The sequence below is a fragment of the Protopterus annectens genome, chromosome 2.part0 (genome assembly GCF_019279795.1).
Source record: "Protopterus annectens isolate FY-2018-M chromosome 2.part0, PAN1.0, whole genome shotgun sequence".
Lineage (NCBI taxonomy): Eukaryota > Metazoa > Chordata > Ceratodontiformes > Protopteridae > Protopterus > Protopterus annectens.
This window is the reverse complement of record NC_056728.1, coordinates 1,563,924,141-1,563,945,427: the sequence shown is the minus strand read 5'-3', so window position 1 is coordinate 1,563,945,427 and position 21,287 is coordinate 1,563,924,141. Positions and strand designations below refer to the sequence as shown.

General features: G+C 40.3%; 1 long non-coding RNA gene across 1 annotated transcript in view; it reads right to left on the bottom strand.

Moving 5' to 3' along the window:
- Positions 1 to 13,319: 13,319 nt before the first annotated feature.
- The window catches only part of LOC122793764, a 156,590-nt gene continuing 148,622 nt past the window's right edge, over positions 13,320 to 21,287 (bottom strand). Inside the window, exon 3 of the long non-coding RNA XR_006363531.1 lies at positions 13,320 to 13,429. This is a non-coding gene — a long non-coding RNA (uncharacterized LOC122793764). The remainder of the gene's footprint in view (positions 13,430 to 21,287) is intronic.

Here is a 21,287-nt window from a genome sequence, read left to right as displayed (position 1 = left end):
ACTCAGGTCATCTAGGTTGCAGTTAATGCTCCAACTTTCTGCTCCACAAAACAGAATGACTCAAAAATTTAAATTATACGAATAAAAGGAAGTGGACAGAAAACAAGATTTTTCATACCTGGCTTGGCTGCCTATCCATTTTATAGTCCTCACACATGCTGTTTTGATACACTGTCAGTCTTTTCCCACTTCACATATTTCCTCTTCTTTCTATGATGCTAGAGTCCTAAGTATCCCTGCTGTGGAAGAGTTATTTTTATATTTTATTCCAGTCAACTTTCAGGTTTTTAGCATAATCTCTGTTGTCCTTAGAGCCTTCTTTGATCACCACTTACTTCATCATCAGTGGTTTATACTGAGGCCTGACTGCTTCACTTGGGATGACTTTGCAATCTCTGATTTTACCACAGTGGCCTTTCCTTACTAGGAGGAAGTCTGCCTGAGCTGACGTTAACCACTCTTGCATGACATTGCAATTATTTCCCTCACTGAGCCATGTGTTGACTATCATCAAGCCATTTGCTGGACAAAATTCTATAATAACCTCCCTTTCTTTATTGTTACTGTCACACATATGTGGATCCAGGCAGTCCTCATATCTTGTTCTGTCTGTCCCGATATGTGCATTCAGGTCCCACATTATCACCACCAACTCATGCTGTCCTACTTTCTCTAGTAGGTCCTGCAACTCTTGCCTGAATGGGCTTTCTTCCTTGCTATCACAGCCCAGCTGTAGCACACAGGCTGAGATTATGACATTTGCAATATCTTTACACTAGAGTCTGATTGTCATGAGTCTGTCACTGATTCTGACGACATCCTGCACTGTCTTCATAAGTTTCTTCCGCACCACAATTCCCACACCAATTCTAATCTATTCTCTGCCTGAGTTGTAGACTCTGGCTCTCAAGCCAAGTGACTTAGCTGAGTGGCCCTTCTACCATGTCTCCTGGATACACAGGATTTCCAGCCTCCTTCTTACCATCATGTTATCAACTTCTAAGCTGTGTCCTGTCAGTAAACCTATATTGAATATATCAATCCTTAGCCCATATTTGGTAGGTTGATTGGCTTATGTCCAGTTTTTACTCAAGAGAACTGTCACAGGAAACCCAGGGTGAGCAATTGAACACTGTCTGGTCAGTAGCTTATTGATTCAGGGCTGCTGGACGTTATGGCAGGCACACACTGGTCAATAGAGGCATAAAGACCCCTCCTAATGTCAGCATGGTTAGTTAGTTCTATATTACATGACTGAAGCTTTACTTAATCGAATAAGTAAAGCTCGAACTTGTAATATCGAAATCGTAAATTGTTGAACGGACGATTTAACCCAGGGAAACACTTCCCTTGGCTGTTCTGTGGAGTATGCCCATTTCTCCAACTTGGAGCAATCTCGGAGTTGGTATATTTAGGTAGGGGGGCTGTAGGGGGCACAGCCCCCCACATCGGGGGGTGTGGGGTGCAAATTCCCACCCACTTGATTTTGGATGTAAAGTTTTTTTTTTTTTTTTTTTTTTTGGATTCGGCCAAGGGAAGTGTTTCCCTTGGTTGATTTGGCTGTTCAACAATTTTACCTTTCGATATTACAAGATCGAGCTTTAGTTATTTGATTAACTAAAGCTTTGATGTTGTAATATAGACGCGGTTAGTTGGCATAGGTCAGAGTAGATCATATCCAGAACACACTTACCACTGGCAAATTTCCATGCCTATATTTGGTGACATTAGTCTATGTGACCAAATCATCTAGAACCAAACTGTACATCGAGTCTCTAGCTCTGACATGGTGCATTGTCTGTGATCCATGTTCTCCTTTCTAGATAGTGAGCATCACTGGTGGTACCTAATGAAATCCCTCATTGTTTTCAGAAGACTCCCCTGCAATACAGTCATAAGGAAGTCTACTGGTGTTGTGCAGAAGTCCAGGAAGTTATGAAAAGAAAGAAGTTATGCAGGAAAAAGTGTAATATAGAAAATATGGGCATGGCTGAAAAGGAATACTGGTTGGCTAGCAAAGAGACTAAGAGAGCAGTTGTAATATCAAAGAATAAGGCATCAGATGTACTTCTGGAAAATGACTCAGTAGATGGTATAGAGAAGCTCTATCATTTTGCATGGCAAAGACAGAAAAATAAAGAAGATATCAGACATCCTTCATAAGGGAATCACACCTCTCAATTTCTTAGACCAAGAAATCTTGACAAAGCCGTAAATAATGGGGAGACAAAGGCCCAAAAATAGGGACACTTTTTAAATATTACACTTACAAGCTTAGAAAGTTGATAGAATAACAGGTTTTGCATTAGCATGTATTTTCTGAATGGTATGAAGTCTGAAACTCAACTGTTTGTCATTATTTTCTGACTTCAACCCTCAATGATTTGTCTGTGATTTGCCAGGGAACTACAATAATATAAGTAATAGACCCAAAATATGAGGTAAAAATCTGGACATTCTGTGAAAATCTGTACAGTTGAGAGGTATGAAGGCAAGTCAGCAACAACCTGTTCACCAGTCTACAGGACATCAAAGGTAGATGAAAGGAGTTCTTCCAGCAGCTTTTGAATTAAGAAAAACCCAGAGAAGCTGTATTGCTTGATACAGAGCCTACAATAAAAGAGGAAGAAAAGCCCACCCTAGAAGAAGTAAGAACAACACTAAGGAAAATGAAGTCATACAGTTGAGTCCACTAGGTTACTGTGCTGGGGCCTCTCCTATTTGGCATCTACTTTTCTGAAGTAAAAGCCAATACCAAAGAGTTTCAGCTGACAAAGTTTGCAGATGACTGCAAGTTAGGAGCAGTCATTGAATCCTCAAATGACTTAACCATACTGCAGGAAGGTTTATCTCAAATAAATAACTGGTGTCAAAATCATGATCTGAGACTAAACTGCCAAAAAATACATTATTGTATCCTTTGGGGAGTTATCTACCTCTGGAAACTGCTGCATTAAAAATACACCTCTAAGAATTAACCCAGTTGTGGACAGTGACTTAACCGTTGACCAACGTGTGTCTATTGTTGCAAGAAAGTCCTTTTATATTCCACAGCTTGTAAACAGGGAGGATTATATCTAGGTCTAGGGGGTGTTATTGTCCTTCTTTACTCATCCCTTATTAGGTCAGTCATTTAATACAATGCTCCCCTTGGCATGTATCTGCCCATATGTATACAACAACTGGAACACCCACAGAGATACCTTAATAAAATGATGTAAGGCCTAAACAAGATGTCCTCCATAGATCAACTCAAAGTCCTGTCACTATCCTTGGTATCCTTCAGGCTGCTAAGAGATGACCTGTGTCTGCCATATATGGCATCCTCCAACCCATTACAGATGGATTTATTGCACATAAGCAAGTCAAATGGCATCATAAGTACTCATTCTAGGGATTTAAATCTCTTCTGTAACATCAACAGAATGGCTTGGTGGGACCGATACAGTTTGCAGGGGATATCACTGTTGTGGAACAGACTCCCCATCCACATAAAACAAAAATTCATCCCTGTCCATTGTAAAGTGCAACTAAGATCAGTGGATGGGAAACAGAAAATTTACCCCAGGACTGCTCCCTGTATTAGTAATGGACAGATGCAGCTCCTAAATGCGTTATCTCATGCATGTGTCCTCTCAAATTATTTATGGTATGATCCCAGTTATTCTCACAATGGGTAATATATAATTATCAACTACAGGATGGATGGAACCAATCTATAACCAAATGGGATAGTTTATTTTCAGCAGAAAAAGGAAAACAAGCTAGGCTTAAAATGGCCAGCAAGGTCAACTAGCCTACTACTTACCTACAAACCTGTGAACCTATGATGTCAGGGAAAGCAGCAGGCTCAGATGACGTCACAGCAGATATGTTCAAGATGTTGGATGGGTTTGGGGAGAAATGATTCTGGAGGGTACGCACAGCAGTATGGAGAGAAAGGCATATGTCCAATGACTAGATAATAAGCATTCTAGTGTCATATAAAAGACGAAGAAGGGGAACATTCACAACTGTGAGAAATATAGAGATAGCAAACTCCTGTCACATTGCATGAAGGCACTGGAAAGGGTGACTGATAAAGAAATACAAAGAGCAGTAGAAAGTAAGATATAAAATGAGCAGTTCAGATTTAGATCTGAATGGAGAAGAACCAAACCAATGTTTGCTGTCAGACAGATAGCTAAGAAAAAAAAAGAGAAATGACAAAAGAGGTGGATTGGACATTCCTAGACATGGAAATAGCAAAACAAGGTCCAAAGGTCGTATGAAAGCTGATTTGAGCATTTCTGTAATGGTTCAAAGTTCCAGAAACATTGATAGAATTTGCACAGTATATGCACAAGGACACAATGACACAAGTGTGAGCAGTGCTTGGACTCTCAGGGGGGTTCCTAATAGGGGGTGGATTTGCATTAGAATTTATCTCTGAGTCTTCTGCTATTCACATTGGTGATGAACTACTTTGGTAAACACATTGGAGAGGTTAGACCAAGAAAGCTGCTGTTTGAGGATGATGTGCCATTACAGAAGACTCTGAACAGAAACATCATCAAATGATATGGAAATGGCATCAGACTTGAAGGCGAAACTGAAAGCACATGGGGTAAAACTGAATACAGACAAAACATTTGACATGGCAGCAAATGGAGGAAATCAGAAGAAGCTGAAAACTGAGATAGAATGGAAAATAATGGAACAGATTAACAGCTTCAAGTTTCTGGGAGCGGTGGATGAGAAGGGAAGTCTGAACAAGAGGTCAAAGCTAGAATCAGAGGAGCTGCAGCCAACTGGCAAAGAATGTTAGGGATAGTGTTTGACAGTAGAATGCCAAAGAAACTGAAATGTAAGGTGTATGAAACAGTGGTGCAATCTGTACTGTTGTACAGAAACGTGGGCAGTGAAGGCATAACTCTTGAGGAAAACAGAGGTGATGGAAATTAAGTGCCTGAGATGGGTGGTAGGATGTACACTGTGGGACAGATGAAGAAATAATGACATTAAAACAAAAGCCAAAGTAGCTGCAATTGTAGAGAAGGTCAAAGAGAACACATTACTATGGTATGGGTTCCAGTGGAGAGAAGCAGAAGGTGATCTGATGAAGATTTGGGAGAAACAAGAAGGTAAGAGGAGAGACAAGGGTGTCCAGTAAGACATAGATGGATTATGCAAGAAAAGACCTGCAAAGTCAAGCATGACTGTTGAAGAAGGGCATTGAATCAAAAGAGATGGTGACAGCTGATGTGATATCCTGATGATGATGATGATGATGGTGATACGAGAGAAAATAAGAACTATCATTATGGTACATGCAGTCATGTCACAGGCAGTACTGAAGAGTGCAAATTGGTTCTGCCAAGGATGATAAGACATTTCAAACACAGAAGTAATTTAGAAAACCTGATTTGTGCTTTGCTTGACAGTATATTTGGAAAATGTGCTTAATCTCTATTATATCAGCAGGCGAGAATAATGTGACAATCACTGTGATCACAATAATGACAAGAAAAGGCTGATACATTCACACACAAAGAGTTAGGAAAAAGAGTGCATAGAAGTAACATGAGTATCCATGTTTGATATTTAGTAACATTTTGTGTCACTGAAAATTTTTATTTTTGGCCTTGAATCTTATGTGAGTACATTTTAGCAATTTCCTAATGCAAAAAAAAAATGTGTTAAAAATCAGTTTATGCTGATGTTTTATAGACAATTGAGATATGGCTGCTTTGCTTCCAGCACAGTTTTGTACTGAGAGAAATGATTTGCTGTTACATTTTGCTCAAGCTAATGCAATAATGTTTACAGTATATCCAGGTTAATGCTTGCAGTATATTCAAGTAGCTTTCTGATTTTATCCTATGGTAACTGATTTGATCTTTGCTTACCATGTGCAACAGTTATTGTCAGAGACCACCCACGTGTTTACTTCCACCTAAATTTGGTATCATAACTCTTCAGGAAAGGTATGTACTTGATGAACTAATGAAGGATGAAAGTATAGTTAAAAATGCTGACAAAGGGGGTCATATAAAAATAATGCAAACAAGAGAGAATACTAATATGGTACTTTCTTTTTAAATAAATTGTCTAGACACCTATAATGCAAATTTCTGTGATTGACTTCAAAGACACAGTTAAAGCTTTTTTTGCGCGATTGCATAAAATAAGGCTATCACTGAACATGAAGTGCATTACATAAATGTATTTTCAAATACACCATTCACTGTTTTGCTAGCTAGAGGCTCTTTGGCATCTAAAATAAATATCAAGATTTTCTACATTTTATAGAATATAAATTTAAATCAAAGGTATTACATGGCTAAATGTGTTTAAAGGCAGAAAAAAATAAGACTATCTTGTCTGCTAATTCAGAAAAAGTAATATTTTGTCCCCTTGCACAATTTTTTCTTCCTCACCCCTTTATCACGTGTCTCATACTTTTGAATGCCTTAATGCATCCTCTCTCTGCTTCTCATTCCAGTAGTTCATTCTGTAGGTTGGCAGATAAGATGTACTTTATTTCAGCTATTCAATGACTATTCATTCCCTTCAGTCTGCTGACTGTGCCCCTTCTTCGTTTCCTCCTCCTCTTCCTACTGCCATTCCCATTCAGAATGACTCCTTCACATCTTCCTGACATGTTCCTACACATGCATATGAACCCCCTCCCCATGGTCTCTAATGAGAAGAGTTGCAGCTCCTCTAGTGTTTGTTCATACTGTTTTCCTTCCATCCCACAAAACTTTCTAGCAGATTTCCTCTGAACTTCTTCCAGCACCTTAATGTGTCTTTTCTTGTATATCCACAAAAAGAGAGCACATTACTAAAGGTATGGCCTGGCCACAGCTCAGAAGAGTGGAAATACTGTCTGTTTTTCTCTAGAGTCTAACCTGAAGATAACACTCAAGTTTTTTTTTTTTTATGTTGGTTGCTGCAACTAACCACTGACTTTGTTACTGCTGGTGCAATCTAGATGTGAGCTACTCCCCAAATCCTTTATTTTAATATCATTCTTAGACCTCATACCTGCCAACAGTCTGTCCTCTGCCATGATCTCTTATCTGTTCCCCTCATTATCCATGTGTGAACTGATCAAAAGGAAGACATCATCTGGAAAACAATAATAGGATTTTCTATTTTAAGCCTGCCAGTGGCATCAAAGATACAATGGCCTGCTGTTCTGTGCTTTTGTCTGTGAATGTATGCATTAATGTCAGTGGTCTACATGGTAAACGTATAAGCAATTATCTGCAGCTCATCTGCTGCAAGCAGTGCACATCTATTTCCAGTAGGTGTCAGTATTGCATGGGGCTTGACCTCCTCCCTCTTTCCCAAGATGGGTGAGCTGATGTCAACAGCTCAGTTCCACCGTCCATCATGGGCACCTGCAGCACTTGATTTGCTAGTTAATTCTGGATCACAAAGGTCACAAGCACAGCTTTAGGGAATTTTATACTTTTGCTCCTCAGAGTCAACAACTCCTACAGATCCTTTTAATGCTCTTTTACTATCAGCTTTTCACTGCCTCTTGATACTTCATTCCAGTGTTATTCTAGGCTGACTGCAGTATATTATACTTGTCTACAGTGCATCAAGGCAGCCATCTTTCACCCCTTCCCCAGTTTGTCAGACTTTTGGAATGCTTCCTTAGATTACATCTCTCATTTATCACTGTAGCTCTTATCTTTATGTCTTCAAGAAAAAAGCCAGTCTGCTCCTCTGATCCCTTAGATATGTCTATACTGAGCTGTAGCTAGATCAGTTGGCACCCTGCATGGTCCCCAGGCTGGTGCTCCCCTCAGTTCAAAGTTGAGTATCCAAACTAGCTCCTCTGGGATTTCACTCAAACCTCATTCACAGTTCAGTAGCTCTGCCAATAGCACCCACTAACAGCTTGTATAGTCATCACTATAGCTACTGCACTGTGTCTGTATAGTACTGAATCCATGACTGATCCCTGTAGTTTTTGACTAGTCACTTAAATAATTCCTGACAGCAGGTGTCTCACCACAGCCCCCTGTGTCCTATCGTTCAACCATGCACCAGACTAGTTTTTCATATCTGATCTTCTTCTGAACCATTCCAGTTTTCTAGCAGACAGCTGTTCAGGAGTGAATTGAAGTAATTGTGAAAGCTAAGTAGGCCACAACTACCAGCATGACTCTGTCAAGTTATTCTGTAATCTAATCATAAAACTGGATCAGTTTTGATTAACAGCTCCATTGGCCATGAAACTATGTTGGTTGCTGTTTATGAAATTGTTGTCAAGTAGGAAAATAACAAAATTTTACCTTAAGATTCTTTCCAACTTTCCTTGCCTTAACTATTAGTCTAACTGGGATTGTAGTACCCTGGAATTTTTCTGTTCTTCCCACTCATTGTAAAAGGGTACTGCATTTGCTGCCTCCCATCCTGCTACAGAGGCTGGTGTTCTATGTTAGGTCTCCATAAGAAACCCATCTGATCATGTTCTTTATCCTCCCTAAGGGTAGTTAGTTTCCTATCCAGTTCTTCTCTCTGTTTCTTGTTGTATACAAACTCCTCACCCCACTGTAATCAACTTCCATCCCAGCATGGTACCCTCACTTTACTTTTCTTTCTGAAAACTAAGGCGAATACCTTTGGATATATTACCTCTTAACTAGATATAGTACAAACACAGTGTCATGTGCATATTCCATCTCTTGACTGCAATACAGTAACGTCGTTTTGAATGGTAGATTGAGAGGAAGCAGCTCATTAGACTTTAATTAATTAATAAAAAATACAATGATTATCATTATGAAAGAAATCGGTGGTATAAACAGGATTTTATTTTCTGTTTGCTGAATTTTAAAGACTTTTTTTTCTTATGTGCAGAGCCACCTGGAATGAAAACAAAGGGATATACAGCAGTTAAGTAGGAGCCAAACAAATTGGGCAAACAAGTTAATGAGCAGGAATGAAAGTTATATACTGACTGAGGAAACTGAAAGTAGTCAGAACAAGATCAAAATGTACAATATAAGTTTTAGGAAGCTCCTGACTCTCCTGAGGAGATGAAAGAGGCAGTGCGGCAAATTTCATGGAACAATTCTTGATGCATTTTCTGGAGTTAAATCTCTTGTTTTGAAAGGGGTTGTAGATTGATTGTGGATTGAAAAATTAATTTTTAGAGGTATGAAGTGTACTTTGAAGGTAGTGATACACTGCTACCACCTGCTCACACATGACAATTAATGACAAGCCACAGGAAGTAAGGCAGGTCATGAAAATCAAAGAATTACCAGTCTGCAGTATTGACTGGGTATGCTGAACAAAAGTTTAACCGACATTTCTGAAAGTAATTTTGTAAGTTAACTTTTTATGGAAATACGTCAGAACAGGGATGTAAACTGCTGATCAAACTAGAGATGAGAAGCAAATCTTGAAAGCAGAATTTGGCCATAGATCACAGTCCTTTCAACCATCAAATAAAACAGCCTTTTCTATATAATGACAATAACACATATCCTAAATTTCAGATTAATGCAGTGAGCTTCAACAAAAAATGAGGAGGTTCATGCTGCAATCTCAATTATAAACACTGTATTTAATGAGCATCAGAAAATAAAACAAAACTGCATTAGAAGTGAGCATATGTGTGTTTGTGTGTGTGTATGTGTCTGCAGTCATCCTTCTTAACTTCTTTGCTTAGGAATTCTGGACAAGGCAACTATACCCAGGTGATATAGAGTTAAAATCAGAGAAGTTTCTAAATATTACCTTAATTCACTTAAAAGTTAACTGAACAATAGGTTTTGCACCACCATGCTTTCTGTGAATAACAGGAAGTATGAAACTCAAACTATTTTGAAGGGACACAGGAAAATATGAGGAAAAATGATGGACATTCTACAAAATCAGGAACAGTTGAGAGACGTGGGGTTAAGGGAGGAGAGTCACTGTATGCATTTCTTCATTAATTTAATCACAATAAGGAATCTAAGGTGTAGAGGTGTGTGTGTGTTTGTGTGTGTGTGTGTGTGTGTGTGTGTGTGTGTGTGTGTGTGTGTGTGTGTGTGCGCGTGACTCCAAGTATTGTATATTTTGTAAATATCAACTAAGTCATATATACTTATTGTCCAGTCAATCTAAACCTACTGTCCTGAATGTAAATACCTACAAACTGTGCTACCTATGTCAAAATTGTATTTCAATGCCAATTTATCCCCTATACCTGATTGCATATATGTATTTTTCACTGTATTATGTAACCTTTGTATCCATTTATGGATGTACTTACCATTGCATTATGTAACCTTGTAACCATATTTCTTACTGGAGCTTTTCTCCCCGGGCCTCCACTGAAAATGGGCACACCACTGGCCCAGTGGACTTCCCCAGTTACCAAACTGAAATAAATAAATGTACATGTGTGTGTTTGTGTAGACATTAAGTACTTACATAATGTATATATGTATATTCTAAATCCAAAATATGTCCTTCAACAGCAATTACAGATCCTATAGTTAACTATGAAACATTAGGTAGAGGAACTATTTTTACATCAGAAATATTCAAAAAATATACATGCATAGCATATAAGATGGATTTAAAAGCTTGGTTTTAAATCCTTGTGCCATATATCTGTATTTCTGTTGACACATTCTATTTTGGTTACATTTTTCTTTTGAATAAAAGAGGTGATGTGGGACAGCCCTGTCCTCCCCCATTCCTTTGCAAAAACATTCAGTACATCTTTTTAATACTCAAGCCCTCAAGTATTAATATAATGCTTTTATATTAGTTAATTTTACAGGTAAATGCATCTTTCAAAAACTTGAAACCAGTAAGACCTATTGAATTTCACAACTGCCTTCCAGCAACAAATGAAAAGAAGGTTATTTGATTCAGATTTAAGTATTCTGTTATTCACTTAGTCATCATTGCTAGACAATTAACAGGTTAGAAGGATCTCACATTATGTTTTCTTGAATATCTGTATTGTTACTGAGAGATTATAAATATGTTTGTCCAAGAATGATGGTGATACATCGATTTAACTATTATTTCAACATTCACATTAAAAGTGGCAAACAGATGAAATATTTCACAACAATAAATTATTTGTCAAATTTCCTTATTAGGGCATCTTTTGTTGGGATTCAGTATGATGAAACTTTTCCACCAGGAAATAGATAAAAAAATAAATTGTTAGTTTGTTTAGGCTGAGTAATATTCATCTGGTTCTTATTTTTAAAAATATTTATAAGACTCATTTATTTTTTGTCAATTTGCTGACAGCAGAAAGCTCCTGTTTTTCCAGACTTAAAAATAAATTTGCATTCTTAGATTGTATAGCTTATTTCACAACGCATGAGAACATCCATTGATTAAAATCGTTTTTGGTTTGCACTAATTTATAATAATATTTTGAAAGCTATCATTTCATAAGCTTGTATAGATTTCTAGGGAGTTTTTTAAGACAAATTCTTGTTATTTTCCCAGTATCAGCATTTGACTGTAGATAATGTCATCTTATTGAAACGAGAGGTTAGTTTATTATCGTTTTCCTGCCTTCCAAATTCTGAATAAGTTAACAAATCAAAAGAATTTTGGATGTTTAATTCAGCATTTTCTTTAAAGTATAATCTTCTGAACGATTGATTATCAGTATCTACATTACTATGCCCTAGGATTCAATAAAATTCTTGCCACTTTCTCTAATTGCTAAATGTGGGTCAGTCAATTACCTCAATGGTAAGAAAATGCAATTGCAAAACAGGTATGAGCACAATGAGAAAGATCTCATTATTGATTCATTACTATGTCTCTGAATAAAATAATAGCACGGTCAGACCTAGCGGTGTCATTTTTTTCCCTTGGGGCCCATGCATAGTGTACCTCCAACAAGTGAGCACACACACACACACACACACACACACACACACACACACACACACACACACACACACACACACACACACAATTTCCAGCACCCACACACACACACACACACACACACACACACACACACACACGCGCATGTACACACACACACACACACACACACACACACACACACACACACACACACACACACACACACACACACACACACACACACACACACACACACACACTGTTATTCAGCAACAAATAAGACTCACAGATTCAATCACACGAAGAAATACTTAGCCATATACTTGCATGCACAAGCCAACACACACACACAGACACACCCACACACACACCCACACACACACACACACACACACACACACACACACACACACACACACACACACACACACACACACACACACATACGCATGCATATATACATACACTAACACACAGACACATAATCACATCATACACCATCACTCCTTCCCTATACAGACATGCACGCACATACACAAATTAACATACCCCTACCCCCACTACTTGGCTAAACTCACCTGCACAAGTACTCAAACAGGAGTGAATAGGTGAATGCAGTCAATTTTTCCTCCTAAAGTAAAATTTTACTTAGCTAAATAATCCTCTGCATTGCTTGGCTGAGCAAATTGTGAGCTATAGACATATCTAAGGGACAGCATATGGTTAATTAGTGTTAACCACTCCCCTGGATCATCAGTCTGAGGTGCTTGCTGAGGTATCTGCAAAGTGAAATCCTCAGTAGTACAGAGGTGTACAAGTCATCAAGGCTTAACATGATGCAGGCACCTTCCTTGCTAAGACTTTCACATTACACTAAACCTTTCTTAATCCCAGAGTGTTACTACTACAGCCTAATACCAGGCATAATAAAAGTCAACCAGAGAGTGTTTTCACTAGATTATCTAATAGCACTGTTCATATTTATGCTGCCTTACTCAATAATACAATAACAAGAAAAAAGAATGCTAGTAATTCCTGTCATCTGAAATTCCGGTCATATGTTGAGTGGTGTAAACTTTCTATCTTTTAGACTGTATAGCGAAGAAGTCAGTCTCCACATACGTACTTTTTGACAAAAAAATACACTCCAAAACTTCCATGTTCATTTACCGGTATAAAGCTGACAAGCATTGATAATGGCATTCTGAAAATGTTTCTACATCATTTGATGTCTAGTATCCAAAAGATGCATTTATTGCAGTCCCATATTTAAAGGAAAAAGACAGTTGTGTTTATTAATTGGACAGGTCACATTCAGTTATCAGATGTGTGATATTGTTCCATTCTAGGAAGACTCAGAATTCTATGCCTAAATTCACTAGAAATGGCTTTTACAAAGAAACCAGAGAAATCAGCCTGAAACCTTGTGTTAAATATATTAATGGATAAAAGCAAGTGAGTACATACCCATGCTAGGATAAGCTGAAGCAATACATAGAGGAAAGAGATAATGACTCCTGAAAGGTGGTCTGTGACTATACTGCAAAACTATGGTTGTTAGATAAGAATAAATAAATTGACCCTAGAAAAGAACAAAAAAAAAATTAAATTAAAATATCGTTATACTTACGTGATGGAATTGGCTTCCTAATGGATGTAAAATGTTTTTGTGACTGAGACATAAAACAGTAACCACAAAACCTCAGAATCACTTCACTGAAACACAGTTCAGGTTACAAAAATGCCAGTAAAAACATTTTTACAAGGAGGCAAGCACCTTCTACACCCTCAATATGTGGCTGTGCTTCCCCCACATTCTGTGTCATTTATATATACACTACCTCCAGGACTATACTATCTTGGGGACAAGAGAAATCTCCAAGCTAGTACAATCTTGATATTCAGTGTGAAAATCTCAGTATTGCTCATTAATGAATGACAATTGTAACGCTGATTCCTAGTATGTAACAATAAGAGTGGTACCCGTTGTAGAATCATATGGCTGAAAGAAACCCACTGACTGAAGTCCCACACCTCAATTTAATATAACCTAAAACTACTATCTCCCTTCAACTGTACTTGTACAAAAAAACACTAAAGCATTTAGATTTTACTTCTCTCTCTGAGTTGTGGTAGCTGTGTTGTTTATTATAGCCATTTAGGATATACTAGGGGCTATGCCAACTATAGTGGAACTGTCGGTGCTAAAGAAATATTTTGTTGCAAGGCTGTACTTTTTACTGTTTTCTATACTGTGTTGGATCAACTATGAAAATCAGCCTTTGTTCAGTAAGTTGCTAGTCAGAAATGGATCCATGCCGACCCATCAAAGGTGGTTTCAACAAGCACAAATAAACCAAAACCAGTTCACCAAAACTGCCTCAGATGTTTCAACATGAAGCCATTTAATTTTTTTTGCTCGGGGCAAGCCCCCCCTGCACCTTCAATCCCTAGAATTAAATATACCAAATCTGAGGTCACTCAATAGTGTAGAAAAAGGCAATCTCCACTTTCATAGAAGGCATTTTTTGCAAACTGGGTTTCGTTTCTTTGCATTCAATGAAATTGCCTTTAACAGATTGACATGTTCCTGTCAGAAACACATGAACCAGTACATTTACTAGAAGAATGTTCATATAACTTTCCCATTGTTTTATATTTTCCTATACCCTCTTCTAGGTTAGCATGACATCATTAATGATTCGTATCTTCATGCACACTGTTAGCCTCAGTATATAATGCTGTGGAACAGATGTGAAGGTAGATGCTGTTTCATAAGGATAATGTAATACAATTGTCAAGGATAACCTGGCCTTTAGTGACAAACCACATGCTCCTGCACACCTAGATTTCCATTTGGTATTGGATCTGGTATGACTGAGACCCACAATGTCTTCACAGTTTGAAAGGGCACCCACAGAGCTACTTGCTTAGTCCTGCCCACAAAAGCTGTGCTTAGAACCTGAAAATGGTTCTCTAGACTCATAGTCATGTATACATATCCTATAAGACCACCATGCTTTATTTATCTGGCTACATCAGCATAAATATTTTCCACATCAAAATTTTTTGCAGCAAGAAGAGATAAACTCATTCAATTATTATTGTGATACCTATAAACTTAAAGATTTAAATCTGACTCATGCATACCCAGAAAGATGAATTTGGTGTACTAGACTTTTAAATACAAGTGAAGCAGTACAAATCACCTCAATACTGAGTTGGAATAACTGCTAAATTGTGAAGTGCAAAATGGTCACTATTGGATTTCAGTATTAACCTAAGAAAGCAAAAAAAAAAAAAAAAAGAATAAACCTGCCTACCTTACTACATCACATGGCAGCATTCATATACCTCACCAGCTAAATTTTAGCCAAGTGTTACTGTGTCCAAGGGGTTTGGATTTTTTTCTTGAACTGATGGAAATGTTTAATCTCCACACTTCAGAGCATATGGAATTGTTGACTAGGCACAATAACAAGCTGATGAAGGACATAATGAGAGGCATTCATGCATTAAATGATACGATTGTCGGTGATTAACTTTTTGATACTTTTAAATTTAAGTATGATATAATTTTTATTAATATTGATAAACAATGTGAAACTATTAGGGCTTTCAAAGTGAAGAAACTTATTAGGGATGAGAAACACTATACAGAAAAAACATATTATACTGTAAGTGTTACGATAACAATAAGGCACCAAATATGTCTAGTGTGGTTAATTTCATTCCTGAGGTCGAGTTCCCTTTAGTTAACCCAAGAGAAGATACTAATAATGTGGCAAACTTTTATGATCTATTAGATTTTCCACCTCCACGTAGGTCCAAGAGATTACAGAAAAACTCAGAAGATGTAGAGGAAAGTTCGCAATCTAGTTATGGGAAGGATTTTTACAATATATAACAAGCAGACAAATGCAACCAAAAAAGACTTCAAACAGCAAACAAACTGCACTTTCAGATAAATATTAAAGCCAGCATGCTTGGAGCTAAAAAGTTTATATATATATATATATATATATATATATATATATATATATATATATATATATTTATATTAATAACCTTAATATATCTGTTTATTTAATGCACTTCATACTTCAACAGCATTTTCATCTGCACTAAACAAAGGCTTCATCTGAATAAACATATACCCTGGGATTCATGAAGCTCGGCGCAAGGCCGGTGTAAGGCCTGCGCCGGCGGTGCAGTGGATAGTCGGCGTAGTAGCGCCATATGCATAGTAATGAGTGCGCGCCGCAACCACAGACACGTGCATAGGTTACGTGAGCGAGCCCAAGTAGGATGCGTCCGGAGGCGTGGCTAAGCTGGCAGGCGATGAGCAACCTAAAGTGCTGATTTCCACAGGCCGCCCATAATAGTAATGGCACCAGCCAGGGCCCGTGCAGAATGAAACGCACGTAGAGTATGCAACATAGTACCCGTCCCAACAAAACGGAGAAGCAAACACAACCCACGAAGCCCTAAGTGTACCCGTCCAAGGAACAAAGGATACGCGTAATACCGTGTTCGTCCCGCAATGCACTGTCAGTGGGCATACCCAGAGAAGGTGTACCGCAGCATGTCAGCGCGCTGCACCGACATAGGAGTACCGACATGGGCATGGTCACCAGGGTTACCAACTGTCCCACTTTGCTATGGACAGTCCCTCATTTGACAGTTGTGTCCCGCCAAAAATCGAAAAATGGCAAATGACCTGAGGTTTCCGGACAAAAATATTCCCTCAATATACCTTTAATAGTAGCATAAAACATATAATTTGTATATGAAACACATACATAGCATAAGAAACAGAATAAGGAACCCAAATGCTATGAGAATAAGCGTATATTTTGGCAAAAAAGTGAAGTTCTGTCATCTCTACTTGCTGTGGGTATGTGTTGTCCTGCAAAATCCGATGTTTCCACAAAAGATGTCCCACTTTGGGCATTGGAAAAGGTGGCAACCGTAATGGTCACCAGCAGTAGTGAGAGTACACAGCCAGGTAGCCATGTCAACATAACAACAAGAAGGAACCAAGATACCCTAAACACAGGCAAACATGTGCATAGCAACATGTACCACACCCAGCAACGTGTTCATCGCATACACAGGACGGCGTATGTCTAAGCGTAATATCCAGAAGCAGAACCCATGCATGCAAATGTAATACACAATAGCCCCATTATAGCATGTAACCCCCACCCATGTACGACCGTGCACCCAACCCAGCTAGCAGCCTTGCGCAGCTACACACCTACACACAATGGGCATACCTGAAATGTGGTAAGAAGTATTGTCTTAGGCAGTGCCACGCGGGCAAATATGTACCCCACATGTTAACAACCCACCTCAGGTAATGGGACAGTAATAACCAGGGTCAGTGGAGTGCATACTGGCCCTGTGACATGGGGACTGCTACAGTCGCTGCATGCATAATAACCTCCCGGTACGTTATCGGAGGTGAGGCCACAAATAAACAGCTGTCCTAACTGTGGGTCTAATTCCTCAATGAGATCGTGAGGCTAATAGTCGGGTCACCAGCTGGTCCCATGGATGCTATGTTCACTACTCCTGAGAGAGCATGTTCCACCTGCCAGGCATCACAGAACATTCGGGGACCACAAAACCGCCGGGCTGCAGACATCTCTTCATGTGGGGAGGGTGTGGAGATGTCTTCACTGAACCTGTCAGCCTGTAAGTTTATAATGTGTGTATGTTGAGTAAACTCCACATCATCGTGAACCCAGTCAGAGTACATAGCGTGGGAGTGACCTCCAGGTGTCCAGCATAGCAAAATGAAGGCTGTATGCGATTGTCAGCCAGGTCCATGGAGATATATCTGTGGGAACGTGCCCGGACCATGTCATGACAGCCTGTAGCCTCTGGGCCACAATATATAATGATCAAGGCGTGCTCATACCTCACAAGGTGTCTGCTCTGGCCTTGTAGCAGCCACCCTCTCGTCAGTACAGCTTGTGTATGGCTGGGTACACCACACTGGATGCTTGGCATTGGTACAATGAACCACAGTTGGGTGAGGGAATGCCTGATCCATGCAGTCCTGTAGGTACCGGCAGACGGTGACATGTGGGGTGATGCAGTGCTGCAGTACTGTTGACCACTGGCTCAGGGTCCTTAAAGGAGACCACAGTAGGTGTTCAGAATTGTGAATTGGCCACCTTGAGAAAGCCATGTGCATGGTAACCGGCAACACCCATTTACAGCAACGATGTCAATAGCAGAAGCTATTGTCCAAATAACATAGATTAACTTCGCATGACAATATGTATTATTATACATGTATTGACACGTGGTCTGCTAATTACACTTGGTAAATGGCCGGTAAGACCAGGCCAGTGCCCGTGATTTACCTAAGTTCGAGGTGTCATGCGGCCGATAATAAAGTGGTGATACTCCCAACCAGGACCTCTGGGGATTAATTTGAAGCGTTGTTAACCTGCAACATTGGATGTACACCATTTGGTTCTCTGGTCTCGGAAAACATGGTTTCTGTGAAAGCACCCACACGCGGGTAGTCACAGACATCCGCGATTGGCAGAACACACAGCAGCAGTCAAATCCTGACTGGCCACACGGACACAGTCCGACCAAGCTCTTACACTTTTGCCATGCGGTGTAGTGGGGCAGGGCTGGTGTCCATTGTAGGACCCAAAATTTCCTCTGCACGAATGCGTGCCAGCCTCCATCGTCACCCACGTGAACCGACATAGTCGGACCACGGGCCAGAGCTAGACATATGCACCGGGCAAGCGTTGTTCTCAATGTGTTGATGATAGCTGTCTGATGAAATGCAGCACATATGCACAGAAATCCCCAGAGTTCCGAGAGTCCATAGAAGTAAGGCCCCACATCACAGTCCCACAGACATGAAGGAGGTACTGGGTACTGTCGACTGTTGCAGTCAAGAGATCCTGCATGTAGAAACAGGGCTCGGTGTCATTTGGGCAGGTAATCCTTTGTCCCGCCTCGTGGAGGGATGTGGGCTGAAAGCAATCTGCCTTACTCCCTCTACTCAATAATGCAAAGCATCCACCGGAGAACGTTAAATGCAGGGTGTGAAATGCACAGCCCTATACCAGCAGTCCAGTAGGCAATTTCATGGATGGACAAGAAGGCATCACCAAGATGGCACCCATAACTGCAAACCTAGTGGGACCATTAAGCACAGCCGCTGTAAGGCATAACACAGGAAAACACACATAGGGACCAGCAGGTGCTGACATTCCCCATAATAAAGTTGAACCGCCGTATGAACACTGGGCGTGACACAGCACTCAATCTGCCAGCAACAAAATGGGGGATAGCACTTGCTACCATATCATGGAACAGATGGGCTTACCTCGTGGAACAGCATACTAATGGGTACAACCAACAACGCCAACTAGGATAGTGTAAAACTAGTGGTGTTCCCACCTATGAAGAAAACATGCTTCAATGAATAAGATAGGGGATCAACATGTTCCGTGGTGTTATGTTGAAAATACAGTGACGGATATGTCCTATTGGGACGCCTTGAGGTTTATTTTAAAGCAGTTGCTAACCTGCATCTTTGGATGTACACCATTTGTTCACAGTTCTCGGAAATCACCTGGTTACAGTAGCGCACCACTAGAATGGGTAGTCAAACAGACATCCGCGATTGGGAAAACATACAGCAGCAGTCAAACCCACTGGCCAGTTGGACACAGTCCAACAACCTCTACACTTTACATATGCACATTGCGTTCATTGAAGGACCAAAAAATTTTCCCGATGCGGATAGTGCCAGCTGCATTCCAGAAACAACAGAACCGATATGTGACCACGCCACAGTTAGACACGCACCACCAGCTTGTTTAATGTTGATGACAGGTGTCCATGAAATGCAGGACATATGAACAGAAATCCCCAGAGTTCCTCGGGACGTGTCCACGACAAGTGCATCCACATCCCAGTCACAGCACACATGAAGGATGTGTAATGGGTACTGGCGGGTTACAGTCAAGATCTTGGGTGTATGCAGAAATGGGGCTTTCGGTGCGTCATTTGCCTGCAGATAATCCTTTGTCCCGCCCCTGTGTGGGAGGGATGTGGGCATGTACCCGCCTTTACTTCCCACTAATAGTGCAAAGCATCCACCGGAGAATGCTAAATGCAGGTGTGAAGTGTGTACAGCCCTATACCAGTGTCCAGTAGGCAAATCACATGGATGGACAAGCGACAACCAAGATGGCACCTATAACTGCAAACCCAGTGGAATTACACTGCCGCTGTAAGGCATTACACAGGAAATACACATAGGGACTGGTTGACATTCCCCATACAAAGTCGGACGCCGATGCGAACACCGGCGTACACAGCACTCAATCTGCCAGCAACAAAATGGGGAGCCGCTACCATACACGGAACAGATGGGCGACCTGTGGAATACATACTAATGGCACACCAACAACGTAACTAGGATATGTAAACTATAGTTCCCACCCATAAAGAAAACATGCTTCAATGAATACATAGGGGATCAACATGTTCGGTGTTATGTTGAAAGTACAGTGACGGATATGTCCTATTGGGACGTCTGAGGTTTATTTAAAGCAGTTGCTAACCTGCATCTTTGGATATGCACCATTTATTCACAGTTCTAAAACACCTGGTTTACGTAGCACCACGAGAATGGTAGTCAAACAGACATCCGCGATTGGGGAACACATACAGCAGCAGTCAAAACCACTGGCCAGTTGGACACAGTCCAGCAACATCTAACTTTACATATGCACATTTGTGTCCATTGTAGGACCCAAAAATACCTTCTAACAGAACTCCATCCAGCCATTTCACCACCAGATGATGCGATGGCCGCGACTACAACAGTTAGACATATGCACCACCATCGTGTTTAAGGTTGATGACAGGTGTCCATGAAATGCAGGACATATGAACAGAAATCCCCAGATCGGTCGTCCATACATGCGCCCACATCCCAGTCCCGCACACATGAAGGATGTGTAATGGGTACTGTCGAGGGTTGCAGCCATGGGATCTTGGGTATGCAGAAATGGGGCTCGGTGTTGTTTGGCAGATAATCCATTGTCCCGCCCCGTGGGAGGGATGTAGGCATAGCACATGACTTACTCCCCACTAATAATGCAAAGCATCCACCGGATAATGCTAAATGCAGGTGTGGAATATGTATAGGCCATAACAGTGTCCAGTAGACAATCCCCATGGATGGACAGGCCTACGACCAGGATGGCACCCATACCTGCAAGCCCGGTGGAATTACACAGCTGCAGTAAGGCATAACACAGGAAATGCAGATGGAAACTACAGTAGACACTCCCCATAGAAATCCAGACCGCCGAATACCGCATACACAGCACTCAATCTGCCAGCAACAACATGGGGATTACTCGCTGCATACTGCGGAACAAATG